The following is a 6,871-nucleotide window of genomic DNA, read 5'->3' as shown; positions in this document are numbered from 1 at the left end:
ATATATATATATATATATATATATATATATATATATAAATATAACAAAAGAAAAACAGTTCACACAACTTTACATTTACTAAATCTAGTTTCAGTCGAATTTCTTAACCGCACGTAATGAGAAGCCTACACTGAAAAAAAATACTTAAACATTTATTTGTGGGATAAAAGTTTACTTTGCAGAAATAAATTTTGTGTTTCACTGAAATAAATTTTATTTTGCAAAAATAAACTTTATATCTTATAAATAAATTTTCATGTACCTTTTCCGAATGTACACTGTGAAAAAAAGTATCTGTGATTGTACTCACATAGTGAAAGAATTATAATCAAGAGAAACATTTTCGTGTATTAAATGTTACTATATATTACTTTCGTGTATTAAGTGTTACTATATAGTATTAATGATAATAATGCTTGCATTTATCTGCGCGATAAAAATTTATTTCACAGAGACAAATCTCATTTCACAAAAATAAAATTCATTTCACAGAAATAAACATATGTCGCAAATATATTTTCAAATTTTTTTCTTAGAGTGCTATTTTTTGTTAGAATAACGAGAAGATATAGTTGGAAAATAAGGACAATTTTTGTTGAGATTAACTACTTTTTCTCTCAGAATGTATATATTTGTGCAGTTATAGATACTTCGAAGTAATGTCGTCGCTTCCTCCAAATAATCAACACAGTCATCATGCACAAATACATGAAAATATTACGCGTCGAATTGAGAAATTCGATTGTAACTAGACCTAGTGAATGTTAAAGCTATTACGCCGCATTGTGCAGCTTAGACTCGGGCCAAAAGTTGTTGTTCCGATCAGACGATATCCGTCGACGTTCGCGATCGTTAACCAGCGCCCAGCCGTTCCCTCGCTCATTAAGTATGACCTTTGACAAATGCATTTTTCACGATCTCGCTAGAGTTCGTTCCGCGTTGAATTTCATCGCGTGACACACATATATGTGCTCGACGCGAAGAGAAAGGTACAAAAGTCAATAATTGCCCGTCCTCGCGTTCAATGGCGAGTAACGAGTATGCTAAATGGAGTAATTTTCGTTGCACAATAACGTGTGCGAAGTAGTTTTATTTCACGGCGCGCTGCTGCGACTCCGCGAATGGCCGACGAGTGTCGATCTATACATCGCGTGTTTTGCGTTAAGTTTCGCGTTATTGACTTGTCGATAGTGTCTCATTCACCGCGGCGCATTCGATGCTCCGTTCGAAAGCGCGTTTCGATCGTGCAGTTTACGGGCAAAATCTATTTCTCTCAAATACAGATTGCGTTTTATATAGAGCGCGCGCGCGCGAGTTCCATTTTTTTTCTCTTCCCTCCTCCCCCGACACGGCGTATTACGTGATCGAGAAGTGAGTTCTCGCCATTAAAGGGTTAAATCTGCGTTTCGTGTCGTAATTGAGAACCGCCAAGTGCACTCCGTTAACGAGCGTAATTGTTCTCGGATACAAGGGAATTTAATTACACGGCACCTTCCTGCACGCTGAGTGCAGTGCAAGCGTATCTCGTATTAATGAGCGACGATCGCGAAGGTGAGTAATTACGCAAAAGAACGGCCGCGGTGTATCAACAAGCGTGCTTGTTCAACTTGATTCCACATCATTTGTTTACAAGCAAACGATCAAACGTGCGCTCACGCGCTGCGTGGATTAATTAGTCGGTCACTCGGATGAGCTGTTCTTCGCCGATAATACCAATTCGTTGCGATTATGCGTGACTGCGGAAATTCCGCTGTGCGTATCGAAATCCTCCTCCAACGAGGCCGACAGTCGACAATCGACACGAATTCGAGCAAGATTTCGGAGCAGCCGGTAGAGCTCGGAATTTGCGCACGCGTATATTGCGAAATCCGCTCGGGCTTGGAGAAATGCGATAAAATAAAATTACGCCATTAATAAACACACTGAAAGAAAAAATGTTGAAGAAATAAAAAAAATACTTATTCGGTGGGTATTAGTGACATATTTACTTGCACTGAGAAAAAGTTCGTTTGTGGAATATAAAATTTGTTTTTTGTAAAATAAAATTCATTTTCGCGTAACGTAATTTTTATGTCCTAATAAAATAAATTTTTAAATATTTTTTTTCTCAGTATAATATAAAACACATTTTTCAGATAAGAAAATACATATTTCCTTAGATTCTTTAGTTTTTTTTCATGGAAGCAATCGTTTATTCTATTTAAATAAAAGAATTTAGATTCAAATAAATATCAGTATCCACAGAATATAAATATTTTTTTATTTCTTTACGTTTTTTCAGTGTAATGATTGCAGATTAGTTTCGAGAGGAATATAGAATTAATCTGTGATATTGTCAAGGAATAAATAAATGAAATAAAATGAATTAATAAGATAAAATCTTTTATCATCAGCCTCGTGTTCGACAAGGAGCACTTCAACACGCGAAGTTTTCGTTATTCCCGCAAAAAATTCAAGCTACCGGCTCTGTCTCACAGTACGCAATTTCGCACGGTAAGATACGTGACATTCGCGATATCCGCGGGAACCAATCGGGAGAATCGATTTCGGCGGAGCGCCGGCGGCGCGTTTCCGCCGTTGTGTTTACATCTGTGTATATAAACGAAGCAACGCACTTACCACACGTTCGGGTCACCCGGGAAGCAAGGCCCGTTGCTCCCTCTCCCTCGTTCTATCTGGCCTCTTGTGTCCTCCTCTGTCTCGTTCTCTCGCTGATATCCGATAAAACAGTATCAATTTATCGCGTCTCTTCCCGCGTGCGCGTGTTTACGCTGGCCTCTCCCCCTTGCCCCTCGGTCTTGTCGTCTCACGTTCCTCTGCTCCCTGGTCCTCCCGCCAACTCGTCAATGAATAATCACGCACCGCGTGTTCCTGCTCCTGCGACTCCTGCCGGTCCCGCACTTTCTCACGGAATAACCGAAGAAGAACGAGGCGCAGCGAGGAAGCGCTCAAATGTGTCACACTCGCGCACAGAGTCTTCCTTCACGGTTGCACACGCTTTTGGTCAGTGGTCACGTGTCGCTGGGATCAGTCTCGCGCCGCCGTCTCTCTTCTGTGTCTTCACGGTCTCACTCGAATCGTCGAACAAACGTCACTTTCTCTCCTCAGCCTGTCAAACGAGCGACGATCTGCTCTCGCGCGCGCGCGCGCGCTCCCGATTACTTCTGTCTCTCAATTGCACGACTGTACGACTGTCCAGTCGACTCGCTCAATTTTCGTTTACATTTCAGTGTATTTATGTGCACGACGTATCTCGCTCGCGCACACACACCTCTCCTCGTCTAGAGTCAACATTCGACGGAACAACAAGAGCGTTCGCTCACACTGTGCGAGTCGCGTACCCCTCTTCTCTTCTCTTCCCTCCGGACTGTTTTCGCCGCGTCGCGGCTCGCACCTGTTCGACTGACAGATCGGCGTCGTTGCCGATCGGCGTGTCCTCGTGGCCGACGCCACACCGTCGTGCACTTTCACGAGTCGCGCGCGAGTCGCTGCTCCGACTCCGAGCGAGACACCAGTACGGCGAACACGAGAGTGAGAGAAAGAGAATCCCTTCGATCTCCTCTTCGCGAGAGCGATCGCGCGGCACAATCGCTCGGCGCAATCCGTTGAAATTCGCGCCGACCGGAAGAGGCGCTTCCGCTGATCGATCGATCACGATCCCTCGATCGATTCTCGCGCTCTTCGTTGTTCTCCTCTCTCACTCCTCGGGACGTTCACACAGGATCCAGCACGAGCCCGCGACGTTTCATGGTTTCACGCTGTTTGCAAAAAGAGAAATTCGCAAAGCAGCGATCTTCTCTCCTCTCTTTCTTTTCCTTCGGGCAAATGCACGCGCGCGTGTGTGTGTGTGTACAGCGCGAGGTACTCGCGATTGATATGTCGCCAAGAGATTATCCTCCTCGATGAAAACACACACGGTCGAGGAGCTTTCGAAAATGCCGAGTGTCGCGTTTGCGTGGAGCTGCCTTCCGTTCAGTGCAGGCGTCGAGTGGCGACTGTCGTTTCTTCCAACAGTCGGCCTGCCTCCGGCCTGTCCCTCCCCTCTCCTCGCGGCCATCGGGAACCGACTACACAGTCCACGGATTTATGCTATTACCGCACCATGTACCACCCCCTACGAGCCGGTGTACGCTCTCCAGCCACCCGTTGGTCTCCCTTCTTTTTTTCGAATTCCGTGCTTTTCCCGAGTTCTCTCCGACGAAGCCGCTATAGTCAGCCCGGCGAAACGGGATGTTTCTCGATGAAAAGGTCCCTTTCCTCCTCGAGCTATGGTGATGGGAAACGAGCGTGGAGTGCGGCAGAAGATCTATAAAATGGAAATTAAGCGCGAGGTTAATGTCGAGTCGCAATCGTTATGCCGGATGACGAAACAGAGCAACGCATTGCTGCAAGTGAAAGCATGACATTAGATTTGTTGAAAGCGCAGATCAACGGATTTTCCCCAGCGCTCCCTGCCGTTTCGGTGCCGTTTACGATCCGGTGTGTACGATTCATCAAAGTGTCTCCCTCTCGAAGGGTCCACCCTCCATCCCCATAAACACGAATATTCCCGCGAAAAGGGTCAGCATCGTGACCCTTTAAAGGACGCATCACCGGCTCGTGCACGTGCGATGCGGAGATCTGACACGTGGACCCGGCATTGGTGGTTTCCTGTCGGAAGCGGAAATCCATAAAAGGCCTCAATATAAAAATAATTCTTTTCTTTTAATATTGGCGCGGGTGAAACAATCGCGTGGTAAAATATCACGTGCCACGGTGACCATCCTTTCACCCCTGTGAACACCCCCGAGAATTCACCGCTGCACGTGCCTTTTTTCTTACAGAGGACCTCCACTTTACAACACGCTTATGTGTAGAATAAAAACAATAGAAACGTGTAAAGTGAAGTAGAAACGTGTAGAAAAACGAAAAATGTTACAAAGTCGAATTTTATGAAAATAAAAACGAGAGATTCGCGGATTCGAATTTTCTGGAATTCCAGGCGACCACGTGAGTAATGAGACTGCAGTTTCAAAAAGGCACACTCTCTGTTTCTCCAAAAATTCGTTGAAACAATTTCAAATACTCCCAAATAAACATATGAAATGATTTTTTCCGCAATTAAAAATTAACTGAGATAATAACGTTAAAATAATGCTTGTAGCAGTGATATAAGGTAGATTAGCTCAGGTTTTTGGGGCGAGATGAAGAGCGAAATCTTGTTGATACTGAACGTATAAAAACAAGTATAACAAATAGATTTTATAATAAACAGATCTTATAAAAAACCGAGTATAAAAGAGATAACTTTGTATTACTGATAATTGTTTTTCTATTACTTAATTTATGAAATGTGTTATTTGAATCTATTTCAATTTTTTCATGCAGACTTTTCTGCAAAACGAGTATATGTCTAGCAACTTTGCGTAGAGTTACAAACATTCTCTTACTGAGTTACAAACATTCTGTTCTCAATGTAAGGGTCTTTGCTAATCTTTGTAAAATATCTATTTTCAGTACATGGTAAGCCCATTTATTTAGAAAGGCAAAACATTTAAATAACGACTATGAAAGATAAATATTTACGTTAATATATACGATCCAAGTTACACACACACACACACACACACACACATATCACTGTTATCAAGAATATAGAAACATAAATACTTGAGCTCAAGTACGCGTTCGTATCACTTAAACATTATCTCAGTTAATTTTAAATTATGCCAAAGAGAACTTTTTAGATGTTCATTTGGGAGCATTTGGAAGGACGGCCCTTTTCTACCGAACTATATTTAGTAATAATGGTAAAGACGAGACTGCACGTTTTTCTCGAATAAAGCGTGCGCAGATTAGCGAGGGAGGAAAAACAATTACAGGATCGGTGCTCAGGTGGTGTGTGCAGGGCGCAATGGCGGCGTTCGAAACGCGCCATCCTTCTCTTTCTTTTTTTTTTGCATATCTGGACATTTACAAGCTACTCCGTTCGGGACACGCGTCGCCGTAGCCCTCTCTATAATAAATCCGTCTATGCGCGTGTGTATCATGCGGCGCCGCGAACTCCGCGGCCCCTCCGGAATAAATCAACCGAGGAAAACCTGCCGGAAGGTATTAACGTCGCGGGGGAACAGAGGGGGAGCTCTTCGCGTCCGAGAGGGTTAAGCCGGCGCCCTTATCGCGCGTCCCTGAAACGCCGCGTGGTCCCGGGGGGATCTTCTTGTCCCGCTTGATCCTGCCTGACGCGGCCGATCCGCCGGCAATCCTGCCGCTTGCACGACGCCGCGCAATGTGGGCGAAGAAGGAGGATAAGGGCTGCGGAGAGGATGGCGAGGACGCGGCAGGGGGCCCTTATCGGGGGTCGCGCATGACGAGACAAGCTAATTGTGTTATCAGCGTGCAACGGACGCCGCCGCCCCCGCCGCAGCTCTCAAGCTGTCGCCCTTTCAGCGTGCTGTACACGCGTGTTTGTTTTCTGGACGGTACTGCAGCTGCAGCTTCTGCTGCAGTCGTCGACGAGAACAACGTGACTTCTCGCGCTGTAATGTGCCGCACAATCTAAGTTCATGAAATAGTTATCTTGAAACCTCGATTTATTTCCCGATAGTTCGTCCCGGATCTGAACACGTATCCGGATAGATATCATAAATATCTAACTCAACAAATATCGTTAATGCATGACAAATATTGTAAGCTTTTACATGATAATCCTCTCTAACTCGTAAACACCCTCGAACAATTATCAAACTTCCCGTAGAAATTTAAGAAACAATTGTTTAAGTATATGTTGGCCCGAGTTTTATGCTTGACAAATGCTGTAAGTTTCCAAATGATAATCCTAACTCACACATATATATATATATATATATATATATATATATATATATATATA

The 6,871-nt window shown here is 44.1% G+C and overlaps 1 protein-coding gene across 1 annotated transcript in view; it reads right to left on the bottom strand.

The window, feature by feature from the left end:
• Positions 1–6,871, bottom strand: part of LOC116852629 — a 104,836-nt gene that overhangs the window by 65,504 nt on the left and 32,461 nt on the right. The window contains exon 2 of the mRNA XM_032833172.1: positions 2,620–4,306. The gene's annotated coding sequence lies outside the window, so the exon portion shown is untranslated. The remainder of the gene's footprint in view (positions 1–2,619; positions 4,307–6,871) is intronic.

This window comes from Odontomachus brunneus, unplaced genomic scaffold (assembly GCF_010583005.1).
Source record: "Odontomachus brunneus isolate Ranch 3 - 2012 unplaced genomic scaffold, Obru_v1 Obru_scaffold_242, whole genome shotgun sequence".
Taxonomy (NCBI): Eukaryota; Metazoa; Arthropoda; class Insecta; order Hymenoptera; family Formicidae; genus Odontomachus; species Odontomachus brunneus.
Note: the sequence above shows the minus strand (reverse complement) of the source record. Positions and strands in the feature narration are given on the sequence as shown.